This window comes from Notechis scutatus, chromosome 2, assembly GCF_049901735.1.
Source record: "Notechis scutatus isolate UNSWTSFEM ecotype Mainland chromosome 2, rNotScu1.2, whole genome shotgun sequence".
NCBI classification, from domain to species: Eukaryota; Metazoa; Chordata; class Lepidosauria; order Squamata; family Elapidae; genus Notechis; species Notechis scutatus.
In genome coordinates, this window is record NC_142010.1 from 228,026,001 (window position 1) to 228,052,928 (window position 26,928).

The 26,928-nt window shown below is 35.8% G+C and overlaps 1 long non-coding RNA gene across 1 annotated transcript; it reads left to right on the forward strand.

The window, feature by feature from the left end:
* On the forward strand, window positions 1-26,928 carry LOC148132535 (uncharacterized). Its single transcript, XR_015748141.1, has 3 exons — window positions 1-294; window positions 2,737-2,821; window positions 26,541-26,928. It is a non-coding gene; the product is annotated as an uncharacterized LOC148132535 (long non-coding RNA).

Here is a 26,928-nt window from a genome sequence, read left to right on the forward strand (position 1 = left end):
GAGTAATATATGGAAAAGGTTTTCATCTTCTGGAATCTATTCATGACTAGTTCTAAACCTAGATTGACTAGTGTTAGGAATGTAAGTCACCTAATAGTTGGGTTGGAAAATATATAAACCAGGATAGACATTTTAATACTGTCTCTTTAAGGGAATGCTAAAATTGTAATTGGGTGTGGTTCTTCAAACAGCCGTAAGATGGAGCCAGAAACCTGGGTTGTCCTGTTGTGTTGTTCTGGAGAGTGTTGCCGTTCCTATTGAGTGTTACTGATCATAGTTCATCTTGGATTTGATGTAAGTCTGTTACTGAACTGTTTTTGATACTGGACTTTGTTATTTGGATTATCCCTGGACTGAAAACTGACTGCTTTAACCATGAATGACTTGGACTGCTTGTTTGGACTTTGCTTAAACGTTTATTGGAAGTAAAAACCTACATTTTACTATACAGTGTATCTGTGTGCTAGTTGTGTGTTATTCTTCACTACTCTCACTACGTCTCCCTGTGTGCGCTCATTCTCCTAACGGGGAATTACCTCAACAACTAGATCTCAATTACAGTATAAGAATGGGAATTTACCCAGTCTACATCTACCAAATATACAATCAAATGCAAGTACAAAAAAAAGGATAAATGAATGAATAAATACACAAGAAAATGTATATGTTTTCACTCAGAGCCATGACAAATATTAACATAATTAATCATTCCTGTTTAAAATTAATTGCCTGTAAAGTGAGAAATCCATTTATAACATTAATGTGGATACAGATATCCATTTTGTCTCCCATTTTCAGACAAATATTTATATGTTTATGATACATATATTTCAACCACACCTGTTGAAAGACTCTATGAGGTACGACATCTTCCTGCATAGATTAGAAAGGAAAGGAATCATGTTAAAACTGACTCAGTGTAGCCTAAGGTTAAGACCCCAAACCTCATATTTAAATACATAATTAAATTCATATCTTAAAAGACTTTCTACCTCTAAATTCTTATTTTTCAATGTATTTAATTTCAAAACAATCCTTAAATATATTGTAGACTTGTCTTTCTTTTTGATATGTCTTTGGAACTAAAAGTTATACCACAAAATTCTGAACAGCTGTAATTCTGGGTAACGTGTATTTCTGAGCTCATAAATATGCCATTTTGAGGTTCAGCTCATAATGCTTGTTTCAAACATTCGTAGGTGAATGGAGAAAAGGAAATAGAGAGAGAAGAATTTTAATACCTTTATAGGAATAATCATACTCTGTTGTGCTTCAAATTATTATAAAGTACATAGTATGTAAAAGGTTTGGTTCATAAATAGGCTAAGGCCAAACCAAACCATTTTTCTTTGTTTAACAGAGTATATACTTTAATTGAATTTCAGGTACAGTTTTTCTCTCCATTCTCTCCATTATTAAAAAATTGAAAAAATAGGAGGAAACTATTAAAATTTTAAATTATATTTTTTTGGGAAAAGGAAAATTGAACTAGAAAGAAAATAACATAATATCTTTGAGGAAGAGTTTAATTGGAATACTACCTAGAAATACTCCAAATGCAATGCATTTTTGCAAGCTGAATTTATTTAAGATATTAAGAAGTTTCAAGAGGAGTATACATTGATCTCCTAGAGGAAAGGTAGATATAAATCTAATTAAAAAGTCAGTGAATGAAAGAACAAATACTCCAGTTGAAAAAAGAAAAACGTCCTTCCCTTTTCCTCTAGTGAAACTTAAGCAAAGAAGATCAAGGCTTCAGCTCTGAGTTAAAATTTCTTTTATTTATGTCTAGTGAATTTAGTAAGAAAAAACTCCTAACTTCCTTAAATATATTGATAAAAACATTAAAATTTATATTAATGTAATTTTAAGATAAATTATGTAAGCTGGATTTTTTGTTCAACACAAAGTTTCCATGACTAGTATCCACAACGATGCTTGATTCCAATATCCTATTCATCGAATTACAGTTGGTAGAAAAGATATTGAAACTGATGTTTTACTTGCTCTCTGTGTTAAATTACTTATAAACAAAATAAGTTTTTTTAAAAAAATCATTATTATGATTAAACTCAAACGGGAGCATTAATACTTCTACTATACTAGCAGAATCAATAGATGGCTATTTAAATCTTATTCTCTTGGTTAATATGTTCATGAAACCAGAGAGAATAAAACAAAGGTCACTTAGCCACTTCTGCAAGAAAATTTGGAGTAGGCAGAATAGCATTTGCAGAACTGAAAGAATCCAAATTCCCTACAGGAGGACAAGACATCTGACAGATTTGTCCATAGGAAGTGGAGGGGGAGGAGAAGAAGAAAAAAGAGATTGTTCTAATCTCATTTTATCAAGAAAAACTGACATTCTTCTAACCTCAGGCATAAAGTGAGATCCCAGAAGTGCATTGTGTCTTTTCAAAACAGCGCTGTAGAGATCAAACATTATCTCTTCCTTCGAAGATTGTATTTGATTGATGTCAGTTTACAAAAATTTCTCTGCCTTAGGTAAGGTATTATGGGCTTATCTCTCTGATTCTTTCCCCCCCTTTTTGCTATTTGTTTTCCTGGAGTTAGGTCAAAAGCAAGACAAATTCAAATGAGAATAGACAATGCAGCAGCTGATTACTACATAAATAGTAATAGTACTTATAGTATTGCTTTGAATGTTTTGAAGCATCTGGTATTGCACTTGTGGAAGTAGGTCAGCCTACAAAGCTATCATTCTGTTCATTGTAGGAATCATGAAGAAGAGAGATTACTCAAAATGAAGAGAGCGATTCAAGCAGCTTGTGAAAAATGAAAAAGAAAGCTTCTCAATCAGGTGACACCCTTCCTTTCTTCTGCAAAAACTTTATGTTTACATAAGAACCAGAGCCAAAGGTTTGTTCATAAACTAAAGGATGAGGGCCAAGATCAACTATCATCTTGCCAAGGGCAAAAAGTAGTCAACTTTATTTCACACCAGAGGTATAAATCCAAGCGTCCTGATGAATGAGCAAGCAGGTCTCACTGAATGTAGGGACTATGGAATAAACATTTGTAGTACTATCATGCAATTATTTTTATAAGTCTCATATCAGCTCAAGATCAGTCCCCATAAAAAGGAATTTCAGAATGGATCTTTTGAACTTGCACCCCTCCCCCATTTGTAGCTCAATGCTAAATTAAAAATCTGGTTGGGTAGTTTTGGTTCAGCAAAAACAGAGATCAGTCTGCCACTTCCAACAAACCACTAGCCTTATCCTGCAAATCCTCAGAAACACTTTTGTGCCTCCCTACAAGTGTCCTTACTATTGCCAACCTCACCAATACTGAGTAGATCTTCCTTCAGCTTACTAATGTGGAACTGTAAGAATTTATTTTCAATCAGAACTTTGTACATCAATACTGTCAGAACTGTTATCATATGCTTAAACTTCACAATTGATAGCTGCCAGTCTGCCATGAACTATGGGGGTAGGGAGCTGGTTGGGAGGTGGGAAGACTAACTACTCATTGTATCTTCTGGAGACACCATCTAAGGTCTAAGTGCTGTGAGTAGAATGTAATGGCTCACCAGCCACCTCACTGTTGAAGAGACAGTTTGTTGACAATTTATTCAAATTTAATTGGACAATAAGGGACCAACAAGAGGGAGGAACTGGGGAGGAATTGGATGGGGAAAGTTAACCAGGAAAGTTTGGTGTGTGAACTTCAGTACTGACTTTGCTATTCTGTAATCCACTTGGCTTTTAGTAAAGTAAACCTTTCACTCTGAATGGAGTTGAGGATCATTCTTACTTAAGGGACCAACTTGGGGCAGGACTGAGACATACATTCATATCCTTATCATTGTCTTATTGTACTTGTTTCAATAGTGAGGAAGAACAAAACTGTTTACTGTTTAAAAATGCCATGACATGTTATTTAGGTATAATGGAACCTTGACTTCACAGGAAAGAGGGAGACTCATTCATTTAAACATACATATTCACATACACATAGAGAGTACACAAATGGTAGCAAAGTGCCATTGCACCTTGACTCTAACAGGAAATTACCCACCTTACAATTCCAGTTCTGACCTAGCTAGTTCTTCGAGCTGTTCTTACAGTTTCCTTCTATGCCATCCCAAACCAGGAAATTGATTTGCTACATAAGCTTGATGGTAACATGGGAATCTAGCACAGTGGTGCCTATTGTAGATTGGAAGAAATTCTACATTCCAATAAGGAAGAATAGGATTGCATCTTAGATGACTTTGACAATATGGTAATATAGTTCCAGAGTGATAGTACCCAGAATATGTTTCATTTTCAATTAAGTTGTGTTCATGGTGATCTATTTAGGAGTGCAGAATTAAGTATCTATGGAGATTCTCAGTCATCCAGGTCATGGTTGTTCCAAAGGTGCTTTTTTTTTTTGAAGAAGTTTGGGACAAGTGCAGAATTAACCTTGCTAGAAAGAACCATGCTTCTACCTGTTCCCAATCTAAAATATCCTATTATGTTGAAGTTACTTTTTCATGGCCCCCTTAATCATTTCAAGAAAAAAAAACAGAGAAAATGTGTTTTATATCATTATAAATGAATATATTTGGATTCATATTCTCAGCATATACTGTATGTGGTATGGCATGAGTTTCATTCAAGAATCTCTATATTTGTGAAATCAGGGATGGTTTAAGAAAAAGGAAAATACCATAATCATTGGTTGCTTCCCTCTCAACCTCTAACTCTCCAAGCCAGACAGATGGAAACCATTGCTAAATCAGTTATGGAATGTGAAATATAAGTTTCCAATGAAGTACATATTTCTGTCTTCTCTTAAGGTGTTTTGATTATACTTTCATTCCTCTTTTACTTTTCAAGACCATTTTGTTTATAGCCTCAAAACTACAGAAAACCTGTGCACATATTTTTGAGCCAATGAAACCTTGGTGCAACTTTTACCTCCTGTTTTCAGTTGAGGAAATTGTAGTGGGACAAAGTGGTCATGGAAAATGTGAAATGACTTAGATAATTTTCAGTTTAGTTTAGTTTCCACCAGATAAAAGTCACATAGTATTCAGTATAGTTAGAAAAAAGATGCCTTGTTATTTATTTATTAAACAACACTAGCATCAGAAATAGATAATTGGAAAAATGGAACAAAAAACAAGGAGAGAAAAAGAGTGGGGTAGAGAGAGAGAGAGGAGGGAACAATGTACATTATTATATATTTCTATATCAAAAAGGCCCGAACTTTCCAGACTACTGGAAATAATACTAATACAATCTCAAGCAATGTGTCTTTTCATTAACCCTTTTAGCTACATAATGGTATGAGAGTTGGGAGTATGAGAGTTGGAATAGAATTAGAAAATGGTAGCAGAATAGATTAAATGATCCCTCCTCTATTCTGCATTATGAAGGAAATGATTTGGTAGATGGGGATGATGTATTTAACCAGTGGTGAGATTCAAATAATTTAATAACTGGTTCTCTGCCCTAATGATCATCTGTGTGTGTGTGGTTGGGTGGGGTGGGCATGGCAACGGTGGGCGTGGCCAGGAGGCATTACAGCACTCAGCCTCCTGCAGCACACTGTCAGCCAAAAAGGAAGTGGAGTTAATTACAAAATTGCTTTGTGACATCCAGATCAGTGACCAAGGGGTGTGAACTGCACAGAAAACACACTTTTGTTTGGTTATGAAGAAATATCCGCAAAGTCAGATGTACACTATATGTACTCTGACTTTTAGCTACATACCTCCCAGCAAACAGCACATTTTGAAGCTCCAGGTAAAGAGGATTCATTTTAGGATGAGTGACTACACTTTGTATGTTGGAGATTCCTAAAAGAATGCTGGGAAACTCTGTATTTTAAAGAACATTTGAGGGACGGGTGCAGAATAGCCCTTCTGTGCCTAAAGCTGTAGAGACCTGGCACCAATCAAACACTTTTTGTGAAACAACTGATCAACACTGACAGAGTAAGCCACTAGTATATGAAAATAAGAGCAAACTCCGCTGATCTACAGATAGGGATTTTTCTGTTCCTCTTTTACTGGTTCCTACTTACTTATGAGCAATCATAATGCAAAATCCCCATTCCCAACTCACCCTAGAGCAGTTTTTTTTTAGCCTAGAAGGCCTCCTGCACCACCCTGAAAGCCAAAATGGGGCATAGGAGGCCACGCAACACCCCCGTGCCCCGTTTTGGCTGCACCATCTGTCAGCATTCCAACTAAACTTTCCATTCCAATTCAAAACTCAGAGACGAAATCCATCAAAGTAAGAATTTATTAGAAAAGTCATGTTGGCACATCTGGGGGAAACCCAAATGTGAATTCCCATGTTTTCCCTCTTCCACACTAAAACTCACACCCTGTTGCATTTTATGACTCTCAAGTCACACCCTCCAATCCACCTCAATTCTGAACTCCCGCCAAGTCCAGTCACTCCCCACCAAACTCCAGCAACTCCAGCAACTCTTGATCTCTGGTGAAAGAATGTTGTTATCCACCCTTTCTCTACTCTCCCATTCCCACAGCTTGCTGTGGCAGCCCTAAATCTGAATCAAGATGGATCTGGGGCTGACACCATCCTGGAAGACAAAGCGGGGTGCAGGGGGCCATGCAACACTCCTATACCCTGTTTTGGGCCTGGAAGGCAAAATGGGGTATGGGGAGACTCCGGGAGGGGCGGAGTGGGATGGTCAGGGCCAGCCAGAGGTGGGATTAGCTGGTTCTTCGAACTTGGCAAAAAGTTAACAACCAGTTCGTGTGAACTGGTGCGAACCAGCTGAATTCCACCTCTGTATTTAACCAAATGTATCCCAAAAGCAAAAGTAGCCATAGAGGAGGAAAAAAAAACCTTCATTTTTTTCTGTTAGAGTTTATTCTACTGTCCTAATATAAAAAATGTGTTGACAAATCATCATGTATCGATGTTACCAGTTCCATTGCAAATGTGATATTTTAATACACTGAAAAGGTACAAATTGATATTGGAGAGCAAGAAACTTTGTAGAATCATGGAACAGAAAGGATTAAAGCACCATGCAATTAATCCAATGTTCTGCCTCCAGGTGTGATTTGCCACTGTCCAGGGACTGTATAAACTCAACATCTCAGAGTGCCACAGAGAAGCAATTAATCTTGATTATCATGTCCTTTTGTGAGTCATTTGCAATACCAAACAATGAACTCCACATTAAAAAGAACTTATCTGGAGAATATTAAAGAACTTGGAAGCACCAATCAGTCTCTCATTCCTGCTGAAGGTATGAATAGGTTTCATATGTACCTGCAGTCATTGATTTCTAGCCCAGTTCTCTGTCAGGAACAGAGAATAAATTCCAGAGAGGTGGCTACTTTGATCTATTTCAGCAAATCGAACAAAAAGCTTGTCATGCTTTGAAATTCGTTATGGGGGACACTTTGCCAAATACATAAAATGGGTTATACACACATGATATCTGTGTCATATCTATATCTATATCTAAATCTAAATCTATATCTATATCTATATCTATATCTATATCTATATCTATATCTATATCTATATCTATATCTATATCTATATCTATATCTATATCTATATGTAATGACAAATAAAATTATTAACTGTGAAGTCTAAATGAGGCTTCCAATGCAAAAAATAGCATAGCTCTCCATTTGCTGCAGTTCTGTGCATAGCATACTAGGCAAAAAAGGAATATTCTGCTTCCATCAGCAGTCCCTGGAATAAATATTTTAATGTTCTTACTGGACTATTTTTGTGGGCCAAAAGACACAAATTCTTCTTCATTGATGCCATGTAACAACTAATTGGTTGCCTTTCTCAATGTGATCTCAGAAAAGCAGAACTAAAAACAACATTTTACAAAAAAATAATTTAAAAATGGGCAGACAAAGTCCTAATGCTGTACCTCCAAATGGGATTATAGCAATGAGTCCCTTTTAATGACTAAAATGTGCAATGTTCTTTAGGATGAGCTTGCAGACATCCAACTGTATGTGATATCACGAGTAGCTTCTTTGTCCTTCAAGATCTGCATTTAGAATATATTCCCCATGTCTGATCTAGAAGGCAGTGTAACCAAATATTGCTAAAAAAATCCATCTTTGTCTTAAGATCCATTTATATTTCTGGATTTCCACTTTATATCTCCTTCGAGCTGTTTTCAGTGTAGTTTTAAATTGAGCAACAAAAATGGAAATGTGTTATTTTCAGTATTTAAGAAGTATTATAAATGTAACAGACTGAAAATATAGTCACATATTGGATAGAAGAAGATCATCAACAGAAAAAAAAGAGACCAATTAAGAAAAATTAATTAGCAATAAGTGTACTTTTGAAAAGGCAGGAAAGGTGTTCATAACAGAAGTCCATACTATTTTATCCTATCCTTCTGCTATGAACTTTTTTTCATACGCTTCATAATTACACAAACAGTTTCTTTGGAAAAGAAAGAAAATGTTGCCTATATTTGTTTAACTTCACAAAAATGAAAAGCGGCTTGGTGCCCAAAAAGTCCAAATATCTTCTGTGAAACATATTTCAATTAAAATTTTTATTTTTCCATCTGAGCATCTCACTGTTAAAAAAAAGGCCACTGTTCTTATTGCTGTAGCTGAAAATGACGAGTTTTACTTTAGGCTAGCTTTCAAAATCTTCTGTCTTCTAGATGTATAGAAGCTACTTATTTCTGTTAAAAAGAACTATTTAGCATGAGTTGGGAAACTGTGACATTAAGGCTTAAAGAAGACTGTTTCTTGGTACTGAGAAAGAAGTAAGGTTAACCACGTTCCTCTATAAACATCTTCCAATCCCCTTTCTTTTATAGTTGTTAACCTATATTTTTCTTGTGCTTCCAAATCAATGTTAATCCCCAGACAACTTCCTGTAGGTTTTTTGGCAAGGTTTTTTTGGGAAGTGATCTGTTATTGCCAACTTCCTCATAAGAGAGAGTGAATGGTTCAAGGTTACCAAACTGCTTTGTGCCTAGGGCAGGACTGGAACTCACGGTCTCTTGATTTCTAGCCTAATATCTTAACCACTACACAAAACTGGTTGTCAAAAATATTGTTATAATTCTATTATTATATTCAGTTTCTACCTTTCATTTTGTTCATCTCCCTTTGTGTATACTTTGCAAAGAAGTTCATGAGGTTGCCATTTCATAAAGGCAAACAGATTGGGCATTGCACTGTTGGTATACTTTATATCTGCCTTCCTTTTCTTCTGTGTTGCCTAACAAGATGGTCTCACCTGCCATTACTTGGTACTATATTTTGTGGATGAAGCTCAAATGGTGAATTTCCCAGAACACATGCATAGATGTCCCCACTTTGTAACATGTAGGAACTCTACTTTCAGTATTTGGTATACATGAAGCCTTGGCTATCCTACACTTTGGCTTGATAATGGCAGGACTGACTCCATCATTTAACTGAACAATACAATGGTTTCAGATTGCCAGTGTTGAAGAAAATCGTGGCTAACCCTAACCCTTCCCCAATTTCCTTATTTTATAGCATAGTCTTCAATGAGACCTGTGGTTTTGAAAGCTGATAAGCATCCTAGAAATAATTGAAGATGAAATACCATTGCATATATCAAAGTAAGTTTCACTTACTGCCAATTCAATGGTCTATTTTATCTAAATTTGGAAGAGCGTGCACCCTTGTCTGGTTTAAACTGAAACATATATTGGACCAATCCTGAATAATGGGATATATCAGATATATATACAAATTAGTCCAGACAAAGTACACATATATAATTGTTAGCGTTTGGTCCATTGGGCTGTAATTTGTTCAGTAGTTTGGAGGCATTGTAAACTGAGGATACATGGTGATGATAAATTATATTGCAAGGTAGCTTTTTATTTATTTACATTAAATAACTATTAAAAACTAATAATTTGGTCTTTTCTATATCTTTCTTAATGTTCTTTAATCATCCCATAATTAAAGAATTTGTTATTTATTTGTTCAAAATTGGATCTGCATTGATTCCAGAGTGGAATATAAACCACTATCCTTCCTTTTAATAGCACTGCCTTCTCATTACTGTTGGATAAACAGTATTGGATGCATATACAGTCTTTCCCTATTTTCTTCCTGCACCTTCCAACATCACGAAACATCACCATTTGTTTACTAACTATCCTGATAGAATCTCAGATCTCCAATGATGCTTCACCCAAAGGCAGACAGTAATAATGGCCAAACTTCTATTTTCAGTTTTGACAGTCAGGGTGGAATAAAAGCAAAATAATCCTGCCCTGGCTCCTTTAAAATTTGAACTGGCTAATTGTATAGTAGACATGAAGTTATTTGATCTCATGCTTCAAAGAATCTGTACTAGGAACACAAAAAGCATGAAGAGTGATAGCTGGAATCAGGAAGGATAGTTGAATCAGTCAAAAGGGAACAATTGCTCTGAGATAGCTATAGGAGAGTTGTTCTAGTAATGATATAATTTAAATAATTTCTTCTCTTTTAAAGCTCTTCTTCAAGGAGGATGAGTAAAGTTAATTTCTTCCATTCTAAGTCAAAGATTGGCTTGCATATTACCCAACTAAGTTTTATTTACCAAAATCTGCAATCTGATTAGAGATGGAAACTTCTTGCAAATTGTTATCACTTTTTGAGGCACTGATTTTTTGAAAGAAACCTTCTCCTCTGCTCTCGTGTTCTTTGTTCCAATCTCCCAGAACTGGTTCTTGACACCAAGAAACACCAAGTTAAATATCTGTTACTTTATACTCTTTTCTAACATGTAGCAAAAAACCTCAGCGCTGATTGTAGTAAGAGGCTCAAGTGACCTTTGTGGGTTAAAGGACTTTTTATCAGTTTTGGCTGATATCCCAGTTGCAACCTTACCTGAATAGTGATAACTTGCACTGCAGAATGCCACCCTGTTCTGCAGACTTCCTATTTATACTCTTACAACAAATTGTACGCGAGGTATATTTACACATTATTCAGAATCAGTACATTGGTCTAGAATAGGGCTGCAAGATTATTACATGTAATTTAATGATGAACTACATTAAGCTTGCATTTTGTAGACGGAACTAATTTTCAGTCTATTTCTGAGCAAAATTATAGTGTTTTTTAATCTTTTAATTTTAAAGGACTAGAAGTTCTTCTGATCAGATTTAGTTACAAAGCCTTTTATACCTAGTTACAGAGTAATAAGACCTATTTCAAATCTCTGCTGTAAATATTTTCAGAATTGATGTGAGATAAGTATCTACTATACAGTAACACAATTTTCTTCTCAAATAGAATGGAGTGATCTAACAAAACTGAAGAATTAATAATAATTACAAAAATAATCACAAAGTATCTAGATCTGAAAATCAAAATTGAAAGATTATGACATAAACTGGCTATGGTAATTTTGGTGGTTATCAGTACACTGGTGCCATAACAAAAACTCTTGTATGGCACTTAGAAAATCTGTGCCTTGATAAAATTTCCATCTGTCAAATACAAAATACATTACTTCGATCTGCACATATATTATATCAATACATTATGACATCATATGTACTTGGAATTGGAGTGCTATATCTCAGTAGTTAAAGAAGCTGAGCTTGCCATCTGGAAGACTGGCAAACAGCCTGGGTTTAAGATTCAAGTGCTGTGTGATGGAGTGAGCGCCTGTTACTTGCCCCAGCTTCTGTCCATCTAGCAGCAAGAACACATGCAAATGCAAGTACATAAATAGGTAACACTTGGTGGGAAGGTAACAGCATTCCATGTGTCTCTGCATATAGTCATGCTGGCCATGTGACCACGGAAATGTTTTTGGACAACATTGGCTCCCTTAGCTAAGGAATGGAGATGAGCACTGTCCCCTAGAGTCAGAAATAACTGGATGGGGGAAACTTTTACCTTTACTTTAGGTGCTTGGGAAGAATTTGATGCTATGAAGGCCAATATCAGCTAAAGAATTGGCAGTTGTGATTTCACATTATTGTGTAAGACAATAAATAGTATATTAAACTAGTATGACACGGCTGTTTAATGACATCTAATTCATGGGTTCTGCTACTGTCCATCTTAAATTATTTCCCAAACCTAAAGTTCCAAAAAAAAATCACTTGAGTAAATTGCATACTAATGTAACAAAACTCTTCAGAGATTAGAATGGCCCCTGTTAGGTTTCTGTAAAGCTTTAAAGACCCAGCTTTAAAGAAGAACCTGGGGCATGCACCAAAGTTCTCACCTCCTAGCTACATTGTTAACAAATCAGGTGTCTTGGTTTGTACTCAAATTAGGTCTTTTAATATTTTTAGGGTTTCAATGGTTTTTATTGTTTTAAAATGTTTTCAAGATTTTACTTGTAATGTATATGTTTCTGAATTGTGAGCTGCCCTTAGTCATTTGCTGAGATGAAGCGGCTATAGAAATCAAATCAAATCAGAACTCAATTTAAAAAAATCAAAACCAGAAGTACAACAGCAAACCTTTTCTATATTATTTCCCAGGAAATATAATGTTGGTTCCATGAAGCCATGTTGGACATGATTTGATATAGACTGTGACTATAGACTAATTAAATATTAATGATACAAACAGAGACCAGATCCATATTTCTTTACCACTATGAAGAGCCTAGTAGAAACAGACTTCTTTCAGAAACAGAGCTTGGGACATTTTTAAAGCCTTTTTGATGCTGGACCAAGCCATTTTTTTTAACTTGGATTGCCCTTTTCTAATGCAGTCCTCCTACCCTTGGTATCAAAATGAATTCAGTCATAGGTTCCTGTAAGTTCTACCCAGCAAATCCCATATATTGTAGTCCCAGCATTATCTGAAGTCCATCAGATTAGCGGTGATTCTTCTAATGGCATCATTATTTATTGAAGCTGAAAGCCAATTCTCATCACTAAGACTTCAAGGCAATTCTTATTACTTTAAAGATGACCAGAAAGTCATCATATTTCAGTAATCTCAAACAAGACAATGTTCTGTTTTTGGTTTGAACATCCAACTAAATTTGCTAAATTTTAGAAAAGCATCATTAAGGTGATGCTGCTTTATGGAACTAAACTTGAGATGCTTTTGAGGTGTTTACTGAAGACTACTTGGAAAATCATTTTTATTTGCATCATTTTCACAAGTAATTTGCCCATACCTGAGTGAAAGTGATCGGCCCAGGGTCACCCAAATGGATTAATGCAGGACTAGAAGTCATGATCACCCAGTTTCTAACCTGATCTTTTTAACCACTACACCAAACTGACTGTCCTAAAATTAAGCACAAGCAAAGGGAATTAGTGGAAATTATTGAATTTGAAGATGTGACTCTAACGTAAAGAAGTGAAAGTGAGGATACAACAAGGTCAATTGTGAAACATGATATGCTAAAACAGAGTAATATTTTGAGAGAGACCTGTTTATTAAGTCAGGAATTAAAACTGAAATCATAATAAGGTATGCAAATACCATGATACTGAATGCAGACAGCAGTTATGATCCTCACAGGATGCCTGGATTGTACAATCTGGATTGTATATCTTACTTTCAATTCAATAAAATGCATGTTTATTCTTTAATCAACACAATTCTATCTAATAGAACTGTTCATGGGATACATAGGGACCCTTAGATTGTTGGGAAGATGAAGTTTATTGCTATCAAACTTCAATGCACTCAACTGTGTTTCCTCCCTTCTACTTTTGTGGATTACAATTTTTTTTTGCACAAGAAAGGTCATCACTTAGCTCTGGAAGCCGTTAGAAACCTGAGTAAGGAAATACATTTCTCTATGTAAGCAAGACTGGTGGATCAATAGCTGGTACTCTATGCTGAGGGAAGAGGAAGGGGGAGTTGATGAAAAGAAAGGGGGGAAAACAACAAATAAAAACTTGAAACTGCTCTGTTGCATTAAATGCACTAAATGTATGCATTGTTTGGCATGTTATGCTGGAAGTGCAGAATCCAGGAAAGAATTGTGCAAAAAGAAAAGGATGGCAGTGGAAAAAAGGAGGAGAGTTCTGAAGTATTAGCACAGCTTTTGAGTGAAGGTCAGGTTAAATAAGATAAGTTCTTTGAACTGCAGTAACACCTTGAATTGGCCTGATGTATCTTGGCTCCCTTTCTTAGCCCCTCAAGTCTCAGTAGCTTGGGAGCAATGCTTTCTGACAGACAAAAGATAATCTTACACTTGCCTTCCAATATCAGGGCATTTTAAGTGGCACACTTTATATTGAATAATTCATGGGTATTCAAGCTTTACTACACTCTACAAAGAAAGTGCTTTCTCTTAGCAGCGACAGTAGATATGAGCAGCTAATTCATTATTTAAAGAGATTAAGTATTAGCAACTGGTATGGGCTCTTCAGAGCTCTTTTTATTCCCTTTGCTCATGTTATCCCCTGCCACTCGCCTGCCTAGTACAGAGTTAGATTTATTTTGTCATATTAAAATCATATTTAAAAGTGATTGCCTATTGTTTTCACACTGACACTGCTTTGCTTTGAAAATGTAAAGTAATGAGTAGCTGGGAGTTTTGATGAGATGTTTGACTATTTGGAAACTTGTGTTGGCCCAAAACATTGTTTTCTACTTTCAAGACAAGAAAGAGTGGAAGAGAAGAACTAGTGTGTATGTGAGGAGGGTCTATTGGTGATAAAGAAGCTGGGAAGATGATTCCAAAAAACAAACATAAATTAAAGCTACTTGGTGAGAATTTATGAATTCTGTCTGCTTTAAAAGTTAAATTATAGGTAATCTTCAATTTATGGTCACAACTGAACCCAAAATTTATGTTGCTAAGCAAGGCAGTTGTTAAATAAGTTTTATCCCATTTTATGATTTTTCCCCACAGTGGTTAAGCAAAGCACTGTTGTTGTTAAGTGAATCATTTGGTCATTAAACAAATCTGGCTTCCCTTGTCAGAAGCCAAGTAGGAAGGTTACAAATGACCCCAGGACAGTGCAACTATCATAAATACATACCAGTTGCCAACTGTGTTAAATACCTACCAGTTGTCAAGTGTCTGAATTTTGATCACGTGACCATGAGGATGCTGTAACAGTTGTAAGTGTGAAAAATGGTCACAAGGCACTTTTGTCAGTGTGTGCAGTATAACTTTGAACAAATGTAAGTTGTGAACTACCCGCAGTTGATAAATACTTCCATTAAGAGAATTTTATATTGTAAAATTCAAAAGATATTTCTAAATTAGCACAATACTCTGCAAAGGGCATAATTTATTCATTTTTTTCCTTGTTCTGTTTTTGTTCTTGTTGTTGTTTTGCCTTTTATCCAGACAATATGCCAGACTATTTTGCTGTTGTTGTCCCACCAAGTTTCTTCCTGATATTATTTGTGATAATTATTTTGTTAGAAAACACAATTCCACCAGCTTTGCCTAGGATATACAGATATACCATTGTGAATTTTTTTAGAGGGTTTGTTTTCTCCATATTAAAACACTTTTTGTTTTCAGATTAGCCCACTTTTATTATTTCCTGAAAGCAGAAATCTGAATAGTCCAGATTTTTTTTTCTTTTTACCACTCTGTAATCCCTTGCTTTGGGATGGAGTCAGGGTGACTGAATGGAGCTGAGCATTTGACGGTTGGATGCCCTTCCTGACACTTACACAGAATTCATAGCAGATATTTTCTTTTTGCAACACTGATAGAGAAACATCTGTCACTGCCTAGGATTGAACCCTCAGCCTTCTGACTTGGAGGCAAGCATCTTCACCTAGGCCACCGCACCACTCCAAAAATTCCTCTATGAATATTCTCCTTGAATTACTCCAATATTGTATCAGTTTTTATTCTTATGAGAAGACTTATATTACTAGTTTTTCATTTTTTCTATTCTTGTGCTATGAAAAAACAATCAAAAATATATATGAATAAGCAATTCAAATTCCTCATCCAACTGGAACAGAAATTAACATAGGGCCTATTAAGTGAGGTAACATAAGGGATAAATAATAGCTTTTTAATCAATATCCACCTATCTAGATTTAATGGAATGGACTCATGGTGAAATCATATTGCACAATATTACGATGCATGTAGCACCTTTTATTTTAATCCTATTTTGCTTTCTGTTGAGGACCTATATACTGCACGAGCCAGAAAGAGGGCTGTGAAAATATCTACAGACCTATCATGCCCCTGTTGGAGTCTGAATTTGAGGAGGAAAATGAACAGCTGACAGGGAGTGGGAGTGTGGCTCCGTTGGCTGTGGAGAAAACTGGGGAAGTGCAAAGTCCAGCTGGGCAGAGCAGGGAGGATGTAGAACAAGGGAGAGGGAGTTCAGAGGAAGACCCAGGACCACCCCCTATTCATCCTAGGGCATGCAGGGAGGAATGGAGAAGAGAGCAACATGGGTTGTGTGGCTTATGGGGAAGGAAAGGGCCCTGATTCCTTTCATTAGCCACAGTGTCAGTGTTCCAGCAAACTCCATTCCAATCAGTAACTCCAAGACAAGCAAAATCTCAAAAGTACCTTTATTAGAATAGCACTTGGCACATCTGTGAAATCTCAAAGCTAAAGTTTCCTGGACTTCCCACAATGTCCCAAACTACAATCCATCCTCTTTTCTCCCATCATCACATCACATGGACCAATCACGATCTGTCTCAGTATAAGATCCCTTTTCTCTGCTGCACCACACTTAATAACCTTGAACTAAGAAAAGAATTTTATTTTGTCTACTTAGAACTACTCAGTTGAAATCACACACCCTCAACTTCTCAGGCTATGTAGCAGCATGGAACATGGCTTTCAAAGCTGACAGGCATCTCCCCTTGAAAAGTTCACCTCCTAAAAGAGATAATAAACAAAACACAACCAGGGGCTAATGCGATGCCCTTAACCCCCTCTTCCCCATCCAAGGGGACCCTTTGGTTTGTCAGGAAATTTGTTATGAAACTGATTAACCAATCTATCTGCATGTACATCCCAACCTTTTACCCATGTAGTCTCTGACAAAGGGCAACCCTTCCACAATACCAAATATTGTAATTTCACAATGTCACTTACCCTTTATGATCATAGGTTTGGAGGGGAGCTGTTGGGATGGGCCTTAGATTAGATCTTACAGCTGGTTTCAATAAACTACTATGGAACACTGGGTGTATTTTCCCAATAGTCAGGGAAGATTTAATTGGACTGTGACTGGTTTGATTATCTTTGATATAGGGAATAGACCTAAGAATTTAAGGCCCAACTTCCTACTGGGAAGTTTCAATTTTAGATATTTAGTAGACAAAAACACTTTGTCCCCTACTTTAAATGGTGGTTGGAGGGATTTATGTTTATTTGCTTGCTTTTTATATTCCTCATCAGCTTCAGTCAAAGCTTTTTTTGTATCTTCCCAACCTTTTTTTTAATGAGCTCATCAATTTCGTTAAGGACATGGATATGGGAGGTTCTGTAGATAATTCCAGCATAGGGACAAATTCCATGCCGGTGTTGATTTGGAATGGAGTTAAGCCTATACTGCTATGTACTGCATTATTATAAGCAACTTCTGCAAATGGCAACAGCTCCGCCCAGTTTTCCTGTTGATAATTTACATAGCATGTAATGTATTATTCTACCATGGCGTTCACTCTCTCTGCTGCCCCATTGCATGCAGGATGGAACTCTGAGGATAATCCTTGGGATGACCCAATGGACCTTAAAAACTCCCTCCAGAACCTAGCAGTAAACTGTACACCTTGGTCTGAGATTACTCTACAAGGTACTCCGTGGAGCCTATAGATATACTTCATGAACAGTTTGCCAGCTTTTTTGCTGAAGGTAGTCCTTTACAGGCTGTAAAGTGGGCTTGCTTAGAGAATAAGTTGATAACAGTCCAAATAACTATATTCCCTCCACTCTCAGGTAATTCTACTATAAAGTCCATCATGATTTCTTCCCACGGCTTTGTTGGTTCAGCTACTTGTTGAAGGAGGCCAGGGGTTTTTCCAGTTCTGTGTTTCATTGTGGCACAAATTGAGCAGCTTTTCACATAGTCTTCAATGTCAGGATTCATTTTTGTCCACCAGAACTGCCTCCTGACTAAATGCAGGGTTTTTAAGAGCCCAAAGTGTCCCCCCAACCTTGAGTCATGGCTACGCTTTAGTACCATTAATCTTAGATTATTGGGTACATAAAGTTTTGTCCCTTTCCAAGCCAATTCCTCATTCATTGTCAAGTCGGCTTGATGCTCCACAAACCAGGGATTGGTCAAAAGGGCTCCTTTCAAAGTTTCGAGATAATGTCTGTGTTCCAGCAAACCTCCATTCCAATCAGTAATTCTGGGGCAAGCATAATCTCAAAAGTACCTTTATTAGAATAGCACTTGGCACATCTGTGAAATCTCAAAGCTAAAGTTTCCTGGACTTCCCACAATGTCCCAAACTACAATCCATCCCCTTTTCTCCCATCATCACATCACATGGACCAATCATGATCTGTCTCAGTATATGATCCTTTTTCTCTGCTGCACCACACTTAATAACCTTGAACTAAGAAAAGAATTTTATATTGTCTACTTAGAACTACTCAATTGAAATCACCCCCCTCCCAACTTCTTAGGCTATGTGACAGCGTGGAATATGGCTTCCAAAGCTGACACACAGCTGGGAAGAGAGTTTAAAAGAAATGTATGCTGAGTGTGGCAGCTGCTGGGAGCAAACATGAGTTTATCTTATGTCGACTTTAGTTACCTGTGTTCTTGGTGTCTTCCCAACTGTGTTGAGTTATTGCCATGCCATCATGTCTGGAATTCTTGCTCCTGCCCTGCTGAACTAATTACCTCATTTTGCCTTGATTGGACTTATAGTTGCAGTTTTTGTTGACCATGTTTTTGACTTGATTCTCTGCAGCCAAAGGCTGTTCCTGAGAGAGTTTTTCTCCAGCCAGAAGGTAACCAGGACATTGGGGGCAAAGTTGGAGCTAATAAAGGGACTTCTACTGATTATCTGACTGTGTTGCCTTTGTTCCATGCCTGGGTCATCACAAGACCCCTCACATCCTGGACATAAACAGTTTCAACTTCTACACTTAAAATAACACTATAGGGCATTGCAACATCAGAACAACTAGACACAAGCACAGTTTTCCCCCCATGCCATCACTTATGCTAAACAACTAATTTGCAGAACATTGTCAAGCTATCTAGAAAGGCAGTATTACCATCATTATTCTAATCTTTCTTATTACTGTTAGGAATGTAAGTCACCTAACAGTTGGGTTGGAAATATATAAACCAGGATAGACATTTTAATACTGTCTCTTTAAGGGAATGCTAAAATTGTAACTGGGTGTGGTTCCTCAAACGGCCATAAGATGGAGCCAGAAACCTGAATTCCGAGAGAGTTGCCGTTCCTGCATTTCCCTATTGACTGTTGCTGATCGTCGTTATTCTTGGTTTGATATGAGTCTATTTACTGAACTGTGTATGATACTGGACTTTGTTATTTGGATTATCCCTGGACTGAAAACTGACTGCTTTAACCGTGTATGACTTGAACTGCTTGTTGGACTTTGCTTAACCATTTAACTGGAAGTAAAAACCTACATTTTACTATATAGTGTATCTGTGTGCTGGTTGTGTGTTATTCCTCACCACTCTCACTACGTCTCCCTGTGTGCACTCATTCTCCTAATGGGGAATTACCTCAACACTTATCTACCGTATCATCGTATCTTCTTATGACTATAACTTGTTGCTCATATCTTACAATTTAAATTGTTTAATTAGTATCCTAGTATGATTTGTATTGATTGTTCATTTAGAATAGAATAGAATAGAATAGAACATAATTTTTTATTGGCCAAAATGCTCTCAGTGTACATAAAAAGAAAAAAAATACATTCATCAAGAATCATAAGATACAATACTTAGTGATAGTCATAGGTTACCAAATAAGCAATCAAATCATACTAGGAAACAAATAAAACAATATAAATTGTAAAGATACAAGCAACAAGGTTATAGTAATAAGTGGGGGAGATAGGCAATAGGAAGGATGAGAAGAATAATACTAATATAGTCTTACTAAATAGTTTGATAGTGTTGTGGGAATTAGTTGTTTAGCTGAGTGATTGCATTTGGGAAAAAACTGCCCTTGTGTCTAGTTGTTCTGGTGTGCAGTGCCCTGTAGCATCATTTTGAGGGTAGAAGTTGAAACAATTTATGTCCAGAATGTGAGGGTGTCTGTAGATATTTTCACAACCTTCTTTTTGATTTGTGCAGCATACAGGTCCTCAACGGAAGGCAGGTTGGTAGCAATTGTTTTTTCTGCAGTTCTAATTATCGGTAATTATTTAGTATCCATGACTATCACTAAGTGTTGTATCTAATGCTTTATTTTTTTAAATATTTTTTTATTTTAAGACAAACATACACAGACAACACATAAAAAAACATAAAACCATCTTCCATTTTGTACATACAGTGTATCAGTTGGTTTAGAATCTTTTGTGCGATCTTTTCATAATCATTGTTCACAATTTATATCAATCTCACATTGTCAAACTAACATATGCTTATCTATTTATCAATTATTAATTATCCTGCTATTTATTCCATCAATATTGTATTATGCTGTCATCCAATGGTTATATATGTCTACATTATATTTTGTATCAATCTATTAAGCTTCTATAACAAAATTATCTATTCTGTTACCTTACCATGTCTTTTTATCCAACCATTGATAAAACAAATCCCATATCATATAAAATTGCTTGTCTTGTTCTCTAATTTCAAATGTCACTTTAGTCATTTCAGCACATTCCATAATTTTTAATAGCTTCCTCCTGCATAGGTATTTTGTCATTTTTCCAGTTCTTCGCAAATACAATTCTAGCCGTTGTTAAAACATTTACAATCAAATATTTCAATTCTTTATTGTATATGTCCGGTATGACTCCCAATAAAAAGATCTCTGGTTTAAAGTCTATATGTTGTTTTATCATTTTTTCCAACTATGTGTGGATTTTAGTCCAATATTTCTTTGCGTCCGAACATGTCTACCACATATGGTAATATGAAACAGGTATCTGATGACATTTCCAGCATTTATCCAATTTATTCTTAAACATTCTCACAAGTTTCGTCGGGGGTAGGTGACACCTGTAAAACATCTTATACAAATTTTCTTTATATGCAGTTGACATTGTCATTTTATAATTTTGAGACCACAATTTTTGCCATTTTTCTAAATCAATCCCATATCCAAAATTCCCCCCCCCCAAGCAATCATCATTTCTTTAACTCGATCCTCCTCCAATTTAAATTCTAATAGATGTTTTTTAATTACCTTTTCATCAGTACCCATCAAAATTTTATCTAAATCAACTTGTTGTAAATACCTTCTGCCTTGGAGACTTTATTAAACCTAGATTGTATTTGCAAATATGAAAACCAATTCATTTTTACACCTTGTTCTTCCAATGCTTGCATAGATTTAAGTTCATCCTTTTCATTCAATATCTCACCATATCTAACTGTTTGTTCCTTTTTATATAGTATTGGATAAGAAAAAGCTTCAATAGTTGATATCCATGTTGGAATTTTTAAGTAATATTGTCTTTTTATCTTCTCCCAGGTCAAAAACAATGCCTCTCAAATATAATGTCTTCTAAAATACCCCTGTGTTTTAGTTCCCTTATACCAGAGAAAGGCATGCCATCCCAACAGCAAGTCATGGCCTTCTAAAGTCAATAATTTACTGTTCCTTAGTGTTATGCACTCCTTTACCCACATCAAACTTGTCGCCTGGTAATATGGCTCCCAATTGGGCAAGGAAAACCCTCTTCTTATTCTTGCATCTTGTAACAGTTTTAATTTTATTCTTGCTTTTTTACCCTGCCAAATATATTTCAACACAATTCTATTTAAACCTTCAAAAAACTCTTTCCCTAATTGAATAGGAATTGTCTGGAATAAATATAAAACTCTTGGCAATATATTCATCTTAATTGTAGATATTCTCCCAATCAATGATAGTTGCAGTTTTTCCCATTTTATCAAATCTGTCACAATCTGCTGTTTGAGTTTAACATAGTTATCTTCCTTCAGTGTACTACATCTTGGTGTAATATGTATCTCTAAATATTTAGCTTTGTTTGTGACCTGTATTTTAAAAATTTCTTCCAACTGTTTCTTTCGTCTTGCTAACATATTCTTTGTTAATATCTTTGTTTTGTCTTTATTTATTCTCAAACCTGCTACTTTTCCATATTCTTCTATTTTTTCTATTAATTTGGGTGCTGTTTCCAATGGGTCTTCTAATATAAATACCAGGTCGTCTGCAAAAGCTTGCAATTTATACTCCTCCTTTTTAATTTTTATTCATTTTATTTCTTTTTCTTCTCTGATATTCCTGTTCAACACTTCCAATGTTAACACAAACAGCAGAGGTGACAATGGACAGCCTTGCCTTGTCCCTTTTCTTATATCTATGGATTCTGTTAATTCTCCATTCAGCATCACCTTTGCAGTTTGTTCATGGTATATTGTTTCAATGTCTTGGATAAATTTTTTACCAAAGCCCATTTGTATCAATTGCAGTAAAATAAATTGCCAACTCACATTGTCAAAAGCTTTTTGTGCATCTAGAAACATCAAGGCCATTTGCTTCTCAGGGTGCGCTTCATAATATTCCAGAGTACCCAAAATAATTCTCACATTGTCTTTGATTTGTCTTTGGCAGAAATCCATTTTGATCAGTATGGATTAAATTATTTAAGTATCTTTTTAGTCTTTCTGCCAAAATTGAAGCAAAGATTTTATAGTCTGAGTTCAATAGAGATATAGTCTATAATTTTTAACTTGGTGCAGGTCTGTACCTTCCTTCCGTATAAGTGTAATGTATACTTCTGACCATGTTTTTGGTATTCTTTTCTTTAACATAACTTCATTCATAACTTCTAAAAGATGAAAATTCAATATTTCCTGAAAAGTCTTGTAAAATTCTACTGGCAAACCATCTGGACCTGGTGCTTTCCCAACATTCTGTTTTTTTAAGGCTTCTGTTAATTCCATCATTGTTATATTTCCTTCTAACATTATTTCAATATTTTTAGGTATGGTTAGGTAGGTTTGCTTTCTGTAGATATTGCTTAACCTTTTCTTCTTGAATATTCTCTTGAAAGTACTGTTTTCCATAGTAGTCTTGTATAATTTTTTTCTTCTCCTCATTTCCATAGCAAACCTGTCCTGGGTTGCACTGCCCACATGGCCCACGGGAACCCTCCCTGCCCACTCACCTTTACCCGGTAAACTTGCCTGCTAAATTTCTGTTTTTCCTTTTTCCGACCATCATCTGTTCTGCTATGCTGGGAGATTTAGATTAGCTAGGAAGCAGGAAATGGTTGGATTTCTTGCTTTCTAGCTAGTCTTTAGATCTTCGGCTCTGCTTTAAATGCAGCCGAGCCTCCCCTTAGGACTGAAGGTTTGCTTGCAAGCAAATTCAGTGCAGACTCACGGCAAGCAAATTGGAGAAACTGAGCTAGCCGATGGCTTATAGATAGATCACTGAATGATTCTGTGAGCAACTCAATCTGCCTGCCTGCTTTGTCTGATTTTGGGTAAAAGTTGCTCTTTTTTAAAATAAAAAATTCAATATTTACATGCATGGTGTGTTGTGAGCTAATTTTGTGAGTTTGCTTGCTAGCAAATTTTATGAGTTTGCTTGCAAGCAAATTTTATGTGACAGACTGAGCTAGCCAATGGCAGATAGATAGATTTTTGAATGAATCTGTGATTCTGTGAGCAACTCAATCTGCCTGCCTGCTTTGCCTGATTTTGGGTAAAAGTTGCTTTTTTATATAAAAAAATTCAATATTTATATAAATATTTATAATATTTACATACAAGCCATACCCAGTCAGTCACATGACCACCAAGCCACACCCACAAATTAGGCCACACCCACAGAATCAGTTAGTGGTCCCTGGGATCTAAAATTATGAGTTTGGTGGTCCCTGAGGTCCAAAAGGTTGGCGACTCCTGTTTTAAATTAAATTCTTCTGTTATTCAAAGGAAGGATTTTGGTAGTATCTTTCTAACTTTCTTTGTTGTTTTCTGTGTTTTATAGTCCAACCGGTCATTAATTATTCCATCAAAATCTCCCATCATACAAATATTAACATAGTCCAATTCAATTATTTTTGTATGTAATTTTCTGTAGAATTCTTCTTGTTTATCATTTGGGGCATAAACTGCAATTAAAAGTGTTTTAACGCTGTTATCTGTTATTTCCACCATCAGAATCCTTCCATCATCATCTGTGTAGATTAGTTCTGCCAAAATTGTTTCTTTAATATAGAATACTACACCTCTTTTTTTGGATTGTGCCAACGATGTAAATAATTTCCCTAGTTTTCCTTGTTTTAGTATATATTCATGTTGTTTTTTAATATGTACCTCTTGTAAGCAGATTATATCAAATTTTAATTTTTCTAATTTGTGAAATACTTTCCTTCTTTTAGTAGCCAAATTAAGTCCATTTATGTTAATAGTAATCAATTTTCTTTCATCCATGTTAAGCTTTATAAGAGGGTTTTATTGCTCTAGAGGACCTCAATTCTCGTTGTTCTCTGGGTTCACAGCCTACCGCACCTTCTTCTTTTTCTTTTTCAATTACTGCTATACACTCCTCTTGGAATTCAATTAGTGACAATTCCTTTCTTTCTTCTTCTTCCTTTCATCTAAAGTATTCTAAGTAGAATAGCTCAGCTTTTTCAACGGTGTCAATTCTGTGTCTTTGTTCCTGCCAAGTGAACAAGAGGCCTTCTGGCATCAACCATCTGTAGTTTATTCCTCTTTTAAGTAACTCTTTAGTCAAGAATAAATATTCTCTTCTCATCTCTCTTACTCTTCTTGGTATATGTTTCAGCACCACAATTTCTTTGTCTTTATATTTTAGAGTTTTCTCTCTTGCCACCTGGATTATCTGTGTCTTAATAATCTTCTTAGTAAATCTAATGTGAACTTCTCTCGGTAGTCTATTCCTCATTGCATATCTTGTATAAACACAAAACACTTCATCCATCCCATCCATTATCTTTTCTTTGGTTATTTCCAGTGCTTGTGCCAATATTTCTGCCATTATTTCAGCAAGGTTTCCACCTTTTCCCTCTTCTATATTTTGAAATCTTAGATAAAATTCAGATTTATCTATTTCCCATCCTAATGGTTCACATCTGCCCTTCTCGACATCGCTCAATCGAATATCAATGTCTCCAATTTTCTTATCTCTTTGTATATCTTCTTCAATTTTTTAAAATCTGTCTTCATATTTCATCATCATCTGTTGAATATTTTCCACTTTCTCATCTATCATTTCAATTTTTTGCTCAATTTTCTGAATTCCTTGCATAATCATTTGTAATGTCACTTCTTTCTCTTTCTCTTTTTCCTGTTGTAATTGTCTGTATAGATCGTTGTCCTCCAGATGGTGAGGGGGTTGGTATCAAAGAAGCTGGAGCTGTTGTCTTTCTACTCATCTTGTAATGCTTATCTGTAAAGAAAGAGAGAGAGAAAAGAAAAAAAAAGAGGAAAAAAGAAAAAAAATGGAAAAAAAATGAAGGCAAACAGTTGCCACTCCAAAGAAAAAAAGAAAGTCTTCAGACACTTGTATACCTTAATCCAATTAGTTGCAATGGTAAATGTAAAAAGTAAAAAATCAAAGATAAAAAGGGAGAAAAGAGAAATATTTTATATGTTCCTCTTAATAAACAAGAAGAAAACAAAAATAAAAGATTTATATTCTGGTTCCTGGTTTAAAAAGTCAAAATCCAATTAAAGAGAAAAAAAAGCCCAACTAGTTGGTGGGGTGGTGGTGGTGGTAGAAAGGGAGGTAAAAGGTAAAAAGCAATTCTAATATAAAACAAGCCTCTGCCACCAAATATCCAAAGCTCCTTGATATATCAGCTCAGAGTTTTTCAAGGTCACTTCAATCTTCTTTCTTTCAACTTCAACTCCAGACTCCAGCTATCTGTTCACAAATGAGCACCTGAATAAACAAACTGCCATGCTCATCTCTATCTTTTCCAATACAAAGCTCAGAGTCCTTGATTGTAACACAAACTAGTGAAAGGAAAAAAAAGAAACAATGTATCCAAGCCTCTTGGGTGGCAGTGCTACTTATTTTCCTTCACTTTCACTTTCCCCTCCTCAATCTACAGCCAGCAACTAAAATAAATAAATAAACCCTTTTCCCTTTTTTTTTAAAAAAATGAGAAAAATAAATCTTAAATCAAGCAGAAGAATCTTAATTAAAAAAGAATTTTCAAAAAGGTTGTTAAAAAAAGGAGACAGAAATACAAACAGAAATAAAAAGTTTAAAAAGTACCAGTCCTGCTTAAAGTTAAACAGCTTTGCCAAGTTCAGAATTCCAATAAACAGGGGGGAAAAAACAAAAAAAAACCCTTTCACTTTGACAATTAATCAGGCCGCTTAAACTTTTTTCTCTTCACTTTTAGTTCACTTTAATTTTTTCAGGGTGTTCTCTCCAAGAAATAATCAGTAAAAGTTCATTTCACCAAACTGACATGCTTTCTTTCCAATCTCTTCCATTCCAGAGCTGTCCCCGCTTCAGCAACTTGGAAGGCTGCCTCTCCACCACCGGCTAAAAGGGCTTTTCCTGGATCAACCAGGGACTTTGCAGTGTCCCTGGGATCAACAGGACATGTCCTTGTCAATCACCATCTCTACGGGGACAGTTTAGGTCCGTGGGACCGACCAGCAGCTGAGATATCCATGGCGATCTTGGAGGATCAAGATCACCCGTCGTACCACCATGATGCCAGCTCCACCTTCCTGTTGTATCTAATGTTTTATGATGAATGTATTTTTATAATGACTATGATAATGATCTATCATTATTCTTGTGTATACATTGAAAACTTATGCACCGGAGACAAATTCCTTGTGTGTCTGATCACACTTGGTCAATAAAGAATTCTATTC